Raw genomic sequence first — 14096 nt, 5'->3', positions numbered from 1 at the left:
GCTAATTTTAGATAACAATAGTATGTTCTATGCTTAAGAGCAATTTACTTCAATTTTTTTTATTAGCCCAATATCAATTTCAGATTAGCAATCACATTAACATGATAGTAAATGCAGATAGAACATAAACAAAAAGCAGAAGACAAGCCAAGACAAGAGGACACAATATTTGGCGGATGCCAGGGAAAAACCCCAATGTGGTGAAACGCTTTGATCAAGTCTTCTTATTATTCTTCAAAAGTTCAGCAGAGAGAGGGAGAGTACAATATACAAAATTCACTTGCCCAAATATAGTCAAATCTGTTCAGTGAAACCGCAGCCAACAGGATGCCCTAACCAAGAAGTCAACAATGGTCAAATCAACAGAGTTATTCCTCCAAATCAGCTTGGTCAAACCCAGTCAATTCGGCCTCCAACAATAGTCCAAATCAGCCCAAAATAGTCCTGAAGAAATCGGTCAAACTTGGTCAATGCACAGTCAAACCTGTGGTCAAACTTGCTGCAGTCAACGTTGGTCAAACAACACAGAAAATCTCGGTTTCTATGCCAAAGAATGCGGCTTTGCCAAACATAGCTATTCCACAAAAATTGCAGTCAAACAAGGTCAAACGCTGCTCAGTCAATGCTAGTCAAACTTTCTACAACTTGGTCAACGCAAAAATCAGAAAGCCCTAGTAAAACTTTCGCACGTGTGGAGGAGAAGAACGTTTCCCTGCAATTTGTACGACCCAATCAGATGAGGGGAGAGAGAGATATGTGTGAGATGATGAATGTCCAAATGAGGTAGATGCTCCTTCTATTTATATGCAATGTTGAGAGTGAAGAGACATGACTTTTGGGCTTTTGAACCTACATTAGATTGGTGGCCGACCTTGAAAAATTGTCCATAAAAGAAATAAATTCATAATTCCATTTATACATGTCAGAATGAGATGATCTTTAGATCAATCCTACACCTCTCGAAAAGTGGAATCCAACAAAAATATCATCTCCATCATATGAGCTGTCCAAGGTGGAGTTTGGCTTTAGTTGCCAAATTTTACACTATTGCTTCTAGCTACAATATGTCTCACCTTTTTCTAGCTAGAGTGTTTGACATACACTTTCTTTCCTACAAAGTGTACATCGTACCCCTTGTCCTGTAACTTGGATACTGAAATTAGGTTCATACACAATCCTGGCACATGCAGTACATTAGTAGCACTGGTGCTAGTTCCTTTTTCAGTTTGAAACTCTATGGTGCCTCTCCCTTCCAGAGTACATTTAGTTCTGTCCCCATAGTAATCTGGAAGTTGATCTGCTCCTCCTGATAGCTAGAGAAATATTCTCTAACTCCCGTCATATGAGATGAAGCTCCACTATCAATATAGCAGATACCAGATGACGCTGAACCTGACAAGCACGCAAATTCATCTTCCAATCTGGAAGACAATTCTGAGGCTTCCTGATTGCTGATTCTATCCATGAATTTTCTTTTCTATTTCTCCTTTCCTTTTCAACGCTGATTTCGTTGATGCAAAATGCTGGGTCCTAGCTGGAAATCTGCTCTTTCAAGGAAACTGTTGCAAATTCCTCGGCCTCTAGTAATCTTCGATCTGGAAGATTTTATTCTCTGTTGACTCTCTCAGCGAACTAAATTTTCCTCAAAAACTGACCCTCCTGTCCCTAAGGGATTGCGTTGCCTCTAGAGGGTTTCAAACTACTGCCTCTGCAGAGATTTGAAATTCGCTTTCCTTCTGCTAGTGAGCTCTTCGACTTACGATTTGTGCTTCGATATCATGTGAAAATTCCGAAGTCTGAAATGCTATTACAGTAATTGATATTATCTCTTCTATTTGTTAAATAAATTAAACAAATTATTTGCAGTTTCTTACAGTAAATATCGAAATAAATACACTGCAGCCTTCACAAATTAAATACTAAGGAAAAATAAATGCAAGGAAAATTAGAGAAATGCTAGCACACATATAAGCATATTAACACAGTTATTTTTGGACAATCGTCCCCGGAAAAACCCAATGTGGGAAAACCAGTGCAGCAGATGAGGGTTTCTTTATTATTCTTTAGCAGTAATTCATGTACAAGATATCAAACAACAAAAATAGAGAAAGAAACACTGAGAGAAATTTAGTATTAAATTTCTCACTCTCCACAGTGATTCTCTGACCCCGAAACGACCCCTCTGCCCTTACACTGGTCTCATTGTGTCATCCTCTGCGCAGTGCCCTGATGAACTGCATCCTCTCTCACGCTGACCCTTCCATAATTTATCCTGCACTCTCAGACTACTGTTGATGCCCTCTCTTTCTCCCCTGCAACTCACCCTTTGGCTCTATCTTCGCTTGCTGAACTTTAGCCATTGAGAAAATCGATCTGCCTAGGCAACTGAGTATTTGCACTGATGTATTTTCCATCTACCCATCGACTTCTTCTTATAATCTTTTGTTGGAGAACCAACGACCAAGATTAAAACATAATCGATGGCCCAAATTAATGTTAGCCTCACTCTCATAATAAAACAATTATAAATCCAAATATCATAATTAAATAAATCAAATCTTGAGAATTAGGAGTTAGTTCCTCAAACTAGGGAGTTTTGTTAGAATGAGAGATTCTCTCCAACTAGTTCTCCTAGATTAGTGCTTTGTTGAGAAAATATCTCAACCATGTTTGTCCAAGATAGACGTACTATCTTGAGACCAACTTCCTCATGTATTTATTTGTACTATTATCATTCTTTGTACATTGGATTGATTAATAATGAGAATGTGAGGAATGCTGTAAGGCTGAGGCCTTTTCCGCCATGTCTGGTTTCTATATTTCTGAGTGTTTATTTTATGTGTTAGTTTCATTCATGTGGTATCGGAGCTAGTATGGATAAGTGTTGTTGTGGAAAGTTTATATAATTACAATGGAATGTTGTGCAGGCTGTTGGATTTGACTGTTGTATGTTTTCATAGGAATTGAACCCTGAACTATTGTTGTATGGAATAAGGAGTGCGTAGGAGTTCGATGGAAGCTGCAAATATCTCTTTGTGCCATTAAAAGTTTTAGTGTCAAATTCTACATATCACAGAGCTATATGGATCATAGAGAAGCATGGATCTATAACGGATTGTTTGTGTAGATTGGAACATTGATGTTGAATATGAGCGCAACATATTCCAATCAATTTTCAGGACTCTGCAGCCTGTAGCACTTGAAAAAAGACACATTCGAGGTCATTCTGGCCACGGTGAAATGTAGCTGCTGTACAAATTAGGAGTGTGCTTACATGTAGATATCATAAGGATGACCAATGGATCTACAAAGGATGGCACGCTTTTGTGGTGCAAATCGGATGTTGGTGGTTCTGATGGGCTAGTGAACTTTTACAAAATTATCAAACTGTTGTATGGAAAAGCATTGAAGAATTTGGGTGTCTTTGTGGAAGAGATGATACATGTGGACAACGCAGTGCAGACTTATGCGTGTAATTAACTTGCAATGAGTGTGAGTGTTTTACTATTAGTTTGTTAAAAACCAGGCTCGCACTCGTTGAAGTGAGGTGGGTATGGAGGATGCCTGCAACTAAAAACAAGGCCTTGGGTCTTCGTCGTAGTAATCCATGTCTAAACTGAAATATCAGACGAGCATGTTAATATATCACTGATTGATTCGAGCAAATACACTGGTTTTAAATAAGCAGGGGGGTCGCTTTGGCAGATCAGAGACCTTAATGAGCGATAGTTTTAAATTCAATAGATTTTTTCAGAACTGCGGAGGCAGATCAACGACCTCGCTGAGTGATAGTTTTAAATTCAATATATTTTTTCAGAACTACTTGTTCGTAGGTAAACGTAAGTATCTGAATGGGAATCCAAGATGGTGCTGAGTCGAGAGGGCTCAGCCTTTAAGGGAGTTGGCGCTGACCTCCGAGGGCAGACCCTCTAGTTGCAGGATAAACTGAGGCAGCAGTTACTCGTCCTGGACTCCAAATTCCTATCACTATTTGATCCAAATGCACAGGTGGCTTGGCATCCAAGTCCTTTTTAGGTGTTTACAGTGGCCGACTTGACACAATTGCTACAATAGACCTTTTTACATGCCTGACATTGCGTTTTGAAGAAAACAGTGTATGTTGAACACATAACACACTGGTTAGAACTATTTGATTTTGGCTCATTAGGACTGCCCATGAAAGGCAGATCAGGCTGTCCATCTGACCCCAAATAAGGTCTAGGAGAAACTTGAGAAGATTTACTGCAAGGCGATATCTTAGGGGTCTTGAATGGCCTAATCCTCAATAGAGACAGTAGTCGAATAGGTGGGCGCTCTTTTCTCACTACTTTCTTTGCAGAAAACCCACTGGACTGATTATTCTTTTGTTGAACAATCCGCAAAGCACTTCGAGAATTTGATCTAACCAATAGACAGCAAGGAGCAAACTTATTCAATAGAGAGTTCTTTGGGTTTGCGCTACACGAAGAGCATCCCCTGCGATTCCGCCAATGGCGGCACTTACTCCAGTCGGATTCGAAGAAAAGTTGGAGTGAACTCTGAAGCTCGAATGTCCCTCTAGTAGTACGAAAGGGGAAATTGTAAGGGCTCCAGTCTCCCACATCAAGGAGTAGTAGTTCACCATCATATGTTTTGTCTGAATTTTGTTGTAACTCTGTAATTGGGGCCTTTGATGTGTAGGCAGTTTGTGTCTGCATAAAGTAGTTTTCTACAATTTTTGCATTATGTATGAGAAGAAAAACCTTTTTTGGAGTAATAAGGATCATTAGATAAAGCTTTGTAATGGAGTGATAAGAAGATAATTTGGAGAATTAAGATGTAATAGTTTTAAATTAAAGTTTTTTTGGAGGTGTGGTTTATTGTATGAGATGAGTCAAAAGTTTAGGAATGGAGTTATGAAAGTGAAAATTAATTTTTATTTTGGAGAGATAAGATTTTTTTTTTAAATTTGGAGTGATAAGTGAAGATTTTTAAAAGGGAAGCTCATTGTTGTATTTTATTGAGTCAGTGTACATTTATTTTTGAAGACAAGTTGCTTCAAGGGGCTGTGAGCTTGACATTCTCATTGTTTGAGAAATTTCATTCACGATGTTGTGAAGGTGAAGATTGATGTACTTCAATATTTAATAAAGACATATTTTTTGCGGTGTTGATGTGTCCTAGATCCGCTTGAAATTGAATAAGGGGATCTTAGGTACACCATGTGTATGTTTGTGATGGCACATAATTCTTGATATTGTTTTTTGTTTTGTGTCTAGTTTTGACACTAACCTTCATGTGGTATCTTTCTAATATGGTACACATGTAGCATACAACACATGAACAACTTGCATGCACATTCCATTCAAGCTTATATAATCAAGCAAACTATAAGCAATCAAGAAGCAACAATACATAGTCAAGTTGTCAAAGACATTTCTACAGCAACATCCAATCAAGCTGTCATCTACATCAACAATTTTTGTAGCCATTCAACAACAATTTTTTGGAAATTGCACTTAAACCATTTTTTAATAAGCTCAATACAACACTGTAACTTGCAAATCATAATTTGTAAGTTGGATTGTAATCAAAATCAAATTAAGTTGAATTGTAAGGGTGCATTCTCGGTTGAAACCGACACCCACGCTTTGAATTGATAGGGAATCAATTAAACCAAGTGCATCCATTGTTTTTTAACTAAGTCATTCAAATCATTGTAAGCGTTTCTCTTGGGTGCATTTTCGATAGTATTCGACACCCTTCTTTTGATCACTCAAGAGTGTGAGTTCAAGCAAGTGCAAAGTTCACAACATCAAGCGAGCCTGAAACTGAACGAGTTCAACTTTAACGAAAACAAATATTCAACCAACAATCAAGCCTGTCCATATCTACAACAAACGAGCCAGTGTGAAGTTGATTGAAGCATTCACAAAGTGTGAGTGAAGCATTCAAGCAAAGTGATCGTCATCAAGCGAGTGTGAAATCAAGAGTTCAAGCAACCAAGTTATAAAACTCTAGCAATTGTTTAACACATCAGTAATAAGCAACAGTACAAGCAAGCCTGAATTCAAAGTGAGCACGCTAACATGGCGACACACATTCAATTGTTCCAAATTCTTAACAATTTGATTTTATCATCGGCTGGCGACATGGTGAATATCAACAAAATAACTCTTGCTGATATTCGAGTGCATCTTCAACATGCACATGAAATGATTGAGTTCCTTCAACTGGAGTCGCAATTACAAAGAACTGAGTTGCTAGAGAAAAGTGATGCTTCCGAGTCTTTGAACAATACAAACACAGTGGATGATTCCAAGTCATTGATCCAACCAACTTCAAGTGTCGAAGTGGTCCCTGATCCAGTTCAACTTTCTTCCAAACCAATCATCAAGCCATGGGAAGAACTTCAAAGTAACAACAATCGACGAGGATTAGGATATGACAAAGATGAAAACAACTTGCATATCCCTGATTATTCTAAGCCGATCATGTTCATCAGTGCAGGGTTTCTTGATCAAATAACATCAACAAGCCATGAGAAAGTTGCAGAAAAACAGACATGTGCTGATCCGAACTTAAACAGGAACGCAACAAATTACAGAGATAACCATATACACAAAGATGCAGCGGAAATAATACTTCATTTCATTAATGGAAAATACTGAAATATGCTTACAACCAGAAATGGAAATAAACCAGCTTGGGCGATGGTAGCTTATCTCTGAGAAGAGATGTGGTGGCTACATGCCTCTGAACTGTTCTGAACTGTGTTTACAATGAGGCTCGAAGGCCTATTCATTATTGAGAAACAATGGAAAACCCTTCACATTCCAAAACCTAACCCTAGAAGATGAAACGCCAAATTGTGGGCCCCGTTTGGGTAAATTGGTACATCAATTTCCCGGGGTCGTAACTTTGGCATACGATCTCCATTTGACGCGTACGATAGCTCGTTAGAAAGATCTATCCGAGTACTACCACTTTGGGAGGCAACATGTGTCCATGGACCCATGTTGCCCCAGATTCCCAAAAAAACGTCGTTTAGGGCCTCAAAACGGCTCCGGAAGTTCAGGACCCGAAAAACTGCTAAAAATAGTAAACTGTGCTGCAATTTAGGAAACTGAAAAGACTGAAAGAGACAATTGTGGGGGTCCAAATGGGATAGGTGGGTGGCCACCAACATCCACCTGGATCATTCCTCCCCCCTTAGGAAGCAATGGTCCCCATTGCGTTGAGTTCCTCCATCTGCTGAACTTGTCCTGCAATCTCTGATGTGTCCAGCGATGGTGGGAAGCATGGTCGACGATGGTCCACATTGAACATTCGGTGCAGGTGAAGGAATGGAGGAATGATGTGCTCCAAAGCATTGTTCCCCATAGCCTTGGTACTGCTGTAAGGACCATGTCGGAGTGGTCTGAGCTTCTGATGGGTTCTGGTAAGGCGTTCTTTCTGTCGATGCAACCAGACTTTGTTGCCCACCTGAAACTTGTGTGGTACCCCTGTGGGTGAGGAGAAGTCGTTCCTGTGTTTTGTCATGACCGTATCCCTTTGTTGCTGCTGCTGCGTGGAGGAACCCTTTGCAGGGCTCATGGATGTAGCAACGATTTTCCCCTTACTTTGGGAGTGAACCAGATAGATGAATTTCCTGGTCTGTGATATGAGCTTGCTGCCTTTCATGGTAGTGATCAAAGATGTGGCGGTAGGTGGGGCTACCTCCGGTATCTTGTATAATGAATTATTCAAAGAAATAATGACAGCACGAGGCCTTGACTCATACACAGCATGTCGCCTCCACAAGTATGGTTGGCCTAATAATACATCACAAACATCCGGAGGTGTAACATCACACAATACCTCGTCTGTGAAGGGCTTGATGCTGTAGGGAAGGCGACATTGCTGGCGAACTTTGAGATCTCGTCCTTCATGAAGCCACCCGATACTGTACGACTGTGGGTGTGGTGTAGTCGGTAGGCCCAACCGCTTCACGACCTCTGCTGAAATGAGGTTCTTTTGGCTGCCACTGTCGACAATGAATTGCAGCGGCGAACCCTTCACCCACATCTGTGAGTGGAAAAGACGCTCCCCTTCCTCTGGATTTTCGGGCTCATCTTTCTGGATCTTGGCGGTGGCAACAGTGGCGCTGGGATCTGCATCAATGATCTGCTTCCCTTTGCCCTTACCCTTATCGAGTTCTAGCTCAGGGTCGGAACATGCATTTGATTCGGAAGCCTTCAACTCGGCCACCAGCGACTGCTTGGTCCGACACTCACTTGTGTTATGAGTGGGACTCTTGTGGAACTCACACCACTTTCCTGTGTCCTTCTTCGGCTTCGTGGTGTTGTTCTTTTCTTGCGGCTTCGACGGGTTGTCTTGGGTCACCCCGCCTTGGCTTTGTCCTTTGGGCTTCGGATTTGCAGATCCAAAGTCTCGCTTCTTCTGTTTGAACTTTTGCTCGATTTTGACAACGTATCGGTATGCTGTGAACTCCGGCACATCTTGGTCTCGTCCCTGCCGCAGTGTGGTCCATTTGATTTATTTGTCCTCATAGCTTCCGACAGGGTAGTACTGCTCCTTGATGGCATCCCAGAAGTCATTCCAAGTGGGTGCGGCTGAAAATAGTGAGCTTGTACTTTCATCTTTCTGCTCGCAGTAGGTTGCCCACCAGTCCTTGACGTGGGGGGCTGCTTTGAGAAGAGCGAAAACAATCTTCTCCCGACTTGAAAATTCGTGAACAGAAAAATACCCATATAGCAGATTTAACCATTTATCTACAGCATCTGCGTCTATTTGACCCTCGAAGATGGGGATTTCAAAATTAACTTGTACCTTAAACGGTGTGGCGTTTCCAGAGTCGCTGTTGGAAGCCGATGCGTCGCCTCTGGGCAGCCGCTGAAGAATCTGCGCAAAGCTATCCATCATCGCGTTCCTTTGCCGCTCGAGCGCTTCTTCGAGCAAGATTTTGATAGGATCTCTTGCCCCCTCGTCTTTCTTCTCATCCGCCATGGGAGGCCGTCGGGATTTGCGAGGCTGGTCTTGCAAAGGTTCGACCAGTTCAAGCCCTAACTCCTTATATCCCGACCTCGTTGGGGACATGCAAAGAAAAACAGAGAAAAAGCAGACCGCTCTGATACCACTGATCCGAACTTAAACAGGAACGCAACAAATTACAGAGATAACCATATACACAAAGATGCAGCGGAAATAATACTTCATTTCATTAATGGAAAATACTGAAATATGCTTACAACCAGAAATGGAAATAAACCAGCTAGGGCGATGGTAGCTTATCTCTGAGAAGAGATGTGGTGGCTACATGCCTCTGAACTGTTTTGAACTGTGTTTACAATGAGGCTCGAAGGCCTATTTATTATTGAGAAACAATGGAAAACCCTTCACATTCCAAAACCTAACCCTAGAAGATGAAACGCCAAATTGTGGGCCCCGTTTGGGTAAATTGGTACATCAATTTCCCGGGGTCGTAACTTTGGCATACGATCTCCATTTGACGCGTACGATAGCTCGTTAGAAAGATCTATCCGAGTACTATCACTCTGGGAGGCAACATGGGTCCACGGACCCATGTTGCCCCAGATTCCCAAAAAAACGTCGTTTAGGTCCTCAAAACGGCTCCGGAAGTTCAGGACCCAAAAAACTGCTAAAAATAGTAAACTGTGCTGCAATTTAGGAAACTGAAAAGACTGAAAGAGACAATTGTGGGGGTCCAAATGGGATAGGTGGGTGGCCACCAACATCCACCTGGATCATGTGCGCAAACTAAAGTTGCAGTCAAACCAAAATGCCTTCATTGTCAAAGAACCCGTCATCTGGAAGATCGGTGTTTTGATCTCCATCCTTGTCACCATTGCGGCAAGTCAAATCATTCATCAGCACAATGCAGCAAACAACAACAATCAAGCAGATTGAAGATTGATTATTCATGGATTGATCCCTGGGAATGGTCATCCATGGTCAAAAGATTGTATAAGTTTTACAATCGAATTCACTCACACATATTGTAGCCAACAATAAAAATGAAGATAGTACTCTCATGTAGTTGAACGGAGGAGTACACCAGTGAAACACTCCTACACCTGAAGGTGGGGAGTTCATAATTCAGAAATCAAGTGAAAGATTGTCTCTCCTTTTAGCTGACAAAGGGGGGAAATGTCAATGAAATTGACAGTGGTTGTCAGAGTGAAAGTCTCGACAACATCAGCGAAGCAGCCAGTGGGCATTTTCATCAGCGAGTGAGCATCAACAAATTCGCCAGTGGGCGATCGACAACAAAGTCAGCAGTGAGCAGTTTTCAAACACAACAAAAGCAACAATGAGTTGTTTTTCAACGTCATCAGCCAATGGGCGATCATCATCAACAAATTCGCCAGTGGGCGTTCATCAACATCAAATTCGCTAGTGGGCGTCATCAACATTTTGTCAGTGGAAAAAGGATGCTGATTTCAAGCAAAGGACAATTGGATCCTTTTGCAGCTTGGCACGTGATGGAGTTGTCAAGCGACATTCAAAGATGAATCAGACATGCAGCTGACTCATGGTCTCTTCATATTGCAGTTTCTTCAGCATCCAGCTTTGGCGGTTTTTCAGGCAAATGTTTTTTGAGGATCAACTTGAGAACTTGGAAGAGGGTTCCTTGTTCTTATTTTGGATTTATCATTGAGGGGGGGAATGTTAGCCTCACTCTCATAATAAAACAATTATAAATCCAAATATCATAATTAAATAAATCAAATCTTGAGAATTAGGAGTTAGTTCCTCAAACTAGGGAGTTTAGTTAGGATGAGAGATTCTCTCCAACTAGTTCTCCTAGATTAGTGTTTTGTTGAGAAAATATCTCAACCAAGTTTGTCCAAGATAGATGTACTATCTTGAGACCAACTTCCTCATGTATTTATTTGTACTATTATCATTCTTTGTACATTGGATTGATTAATAATGAGAATGTGAGGAATGCTGTAAGGCTGAGGCCTTTTCCGCCATGTCTGGTTTCTATATTTCTGAGTGTTTATTTTATTGAGTTTATTTTATGTGTGTTAGTTTCCTTCAATTAATTCCTTGTCGATTCGTCTGAGTTTCTAGATGATTCTCACGGTTCACCACATCTCAATTAATACTGATTAATTAACCATATTCCCTAATTTTAGACTTAGGAAATAATTAAAAAATTGGTTAATAATCTAATTGAGACACTTCTGCGTAGAATTTCCAGAAATGATTATTGTGTTTTGGAGAACTCATTCATTCTAGCCTCTCCACAAAGTTTCGTGGCTAGAACACATCCGATGCTACAAAAACTAACACTCAAAACCAATCAACATAAGAGCTCCTTTGCAACATACCTTGCTGCTGTGCATCAACTGACATCCATTGCCATCATACTTTGCTGCTCCTCTGCCATCAATGACAACAATGCCAACACAAAATACAATATGTCTTGAACTTTAGGATCAAGCTCATTGACAGTCACCCCTTGGGGTAAACCTTTGTCAAGCCACAATTCCATATATAACTCGTGCCTGTCATCAGAATTTTTTGGTGCCTTTCAGGTAGTAACAAGTGTAATGACTATTTTAAAAGAAAAAGGGCATAGCTTGAGGATACAAGTAGGAAGTATATTTTATTGAAGCTGTTTGATTTTGTAAAACAAGGTCAGTAGAGATGTCATATTTCATGAAGATCATAGCCAGGGAGAGACCGATCAGTTTGAAGTATCAAAACCTATTGAAAATTAAGTTAAGGAGGTTTTAGAAGAAAGCAGTCCAAGTTAAGAAAGATGATCACGAAGAAGGCAATGAAGGAAAAGCTAGCAACTGGAGGACATTGCATTTCCCAAGAAGTTTTCAAGAAGACAGATCAGTTTGAAGTATCAAAACCTATTGAAAATTAAGGTAAGGAGGTTATAGAAGAAAGCAGTCCAAGTTAAGAAAGATGATCATGAAGAAGGCAATGAAGGAAAAGCTCACAGTTGGAGGACATTGCAAAGCCCGAGAAGCTTCTAACATGGTATTTGCGGATATTGAAGGACTGAAATTACATGATCTACCTAAATGCAATGAAGGAAGCAGAAAATTAGGAAGACTGTTGCAGTTAGCTTGACAGTAAGCAATCATGGCTGTGAAGACTACAGTTGGGAACTCATGAACCTGTTTCATTTGAAGATGCACATGGAATTGAGGACTGGGACAATATCAACGTAGAACTTGATTCCATACAGAAAAATGAAACATGGGAATTTGTGGAATTGCCTAAAGGAAAAACTGGAATCAGTTGCAATTGGGTCTATAGGACAAAGTATAAAGCATTTTCAATTGAAAAGCAGAAAGCAAGGTTAGTGGCAGATAGTTTTGCACAGAAGGAAGGTATTGACTATGAAATAGCCTTTACATTAGTGGAAAAAATCAACATGATCTGATTGATGATAGCCATGACAGCATGGTTCAAGTGAACCATTCATCAGATGAATGTTAAAGGTACCTTTTTAAAATTTTGGAAGAGGAACTGTAGATGCAGCAATCCAAAGACTTTCTGCAAAACGGGAAAGAGCATTTTGTGTGCAAGCTAAAAAAGGCACATGTCTCAGGAGGGTTCTTGGTGACATGACCCTTTAACCAATTTAAGTTATACCCCTATGTTGTAACAATCTTAAAGATGCTTGGCACAAAAGAAAATAAGATGGTCATTAAGGAGGTTGTTAAAGTATGTAATGGCCATCTTACTTGAGAGCCCCAATTCTGCCAGAAATATAATAGAGCCAAGGTTAGAGTGTTTGATAAGTTTGGAGGGGTAAAGCAATATTGGGCTTGGCCTAACTGTGGCTGGTGTCCACAGATGTCTAATTTTGAAACAGTTTTGTATCATAAATATTTACTTTGGTTCATTGAAAAAAAGTGAATTAAGTGCAGAGATCTCTCTCATCTCTCAAACATCCGTGCTCAAAAATTAACAGTAGGGTGATTTAGGATGTGCCCAATGAAGTGGATCAAGCCAGACCTTTTATTGCTTTTCTACTTGGTCCTTGTAACTGATCAAGTCCACTTTTGAACATTTATGCAAATCTTATTTTTATCTTATTTTATAAAAGATGAAGTCCATGTCGTGCATCTAGTTGTGTCCCCACTTTAACAGAATAGATTGCATTCAACTCCTTTGCATACACTCTCTATAATGGATCCAATTCTTGTACCTTTTGAGGAGGGCAAGCCTGAGAGGGATTGAAACCTACTCGAAGGAACATTAAAATAAGTGAAGATAATTAATTAATGTCCAAAAAGACCACAAAAGTAGGTCAGAGCAACTAAAAAGGTACATCCAGCGTTGGTACAAAGTGAGAGTGCTAAGGCATCTGCTAGAATAATGCTAAAAGCACAAAGATAATGAGATCTAAGAGCTAGTTAGAAACTAACCACTGAATGTCTAGGTAAAGAGAAAAACTGGATGGCAGGCATGCAAGTTCAGTACAGGCTCTAATTTCAAGTCTTCATTTATTGTTATCAAAATCATCTAATACTCTTCAAAATACAATCCTTTCTGACAGATTCCCTGTGCTGATGTTTTCTTCGGTACAAGAATATTTTCTGGGGATTATTGAAGCATCCCGTCTTTGGAAGGCTGTTATTTTAAATGGGATTCAAAACCCCCATTGTTAAACATCATTCCAGAGCTTCACTTTCAAGTCTCTGCTTGTCTGTTTCTTTGCCATCACTCTGCTTTTTGTCAATACATCTCTGTTTTATGGAATTCAACCTGGCTTTCTTTCTTCTGTTGACAACTCTTGGAAAGTCTTTGTCGATAGATTTTTTAATTTGATAATTGGAGGCATGTTGTCAACAGTCTCGAGTTCATACTGTTGTCTTAAAATTTCTACCATCGATATTGTTTTTGATTCTCATCATTGTGATCACCATCTTCATATGGAGGGATGGGCATGCATATTAGACCAGTCACCCTTCTTTAGGACTTTTGCTAGTTAGTATAAATGAAAGATAATAGCATTTGGAATGGAGTGGGGTGGATCCCAAACCTGGGTATTTCTAGTTCTTTTAATCTTATTTTACCATTTGCAGTTGTCCATACACAGAGTATTTTGCTGTTAGCAT

General features: G+C 40.2%; 1 protein-coding gene across 8 annotated transcripts in view; it reads left to right on the top strand.

Moving 5' to 3' along the window:
* The window catches only part of LOC149226985 (putative ALA-interacting subunit 2), a 121574-nt gene that overhangs the window by 18366 nt on the left and 89112 nt on the right, over positions 1 to 14096 (top strand). The window lies entirely within an intron of this gene.

Source organism: Pinus tabuliformis, chromosome J, assembly GCF_031772625.1.
Source record: "Pinus tabuliformis cultivar Carrire ecotype Pingquan chromosome J, CPIR1, whole genome shotgun sequence".
Lineage (NCBI taxonomy): Eukaryota > Viridiplantae > Streptophyta > Pinopsida > Pinales > Pinaceae > Pinus > Pinus tabuliformis.
Note: the sequence above shows the minus strand (reverse complement) of the source record. Positions and strands in the feature narration are given on the sequence as shown.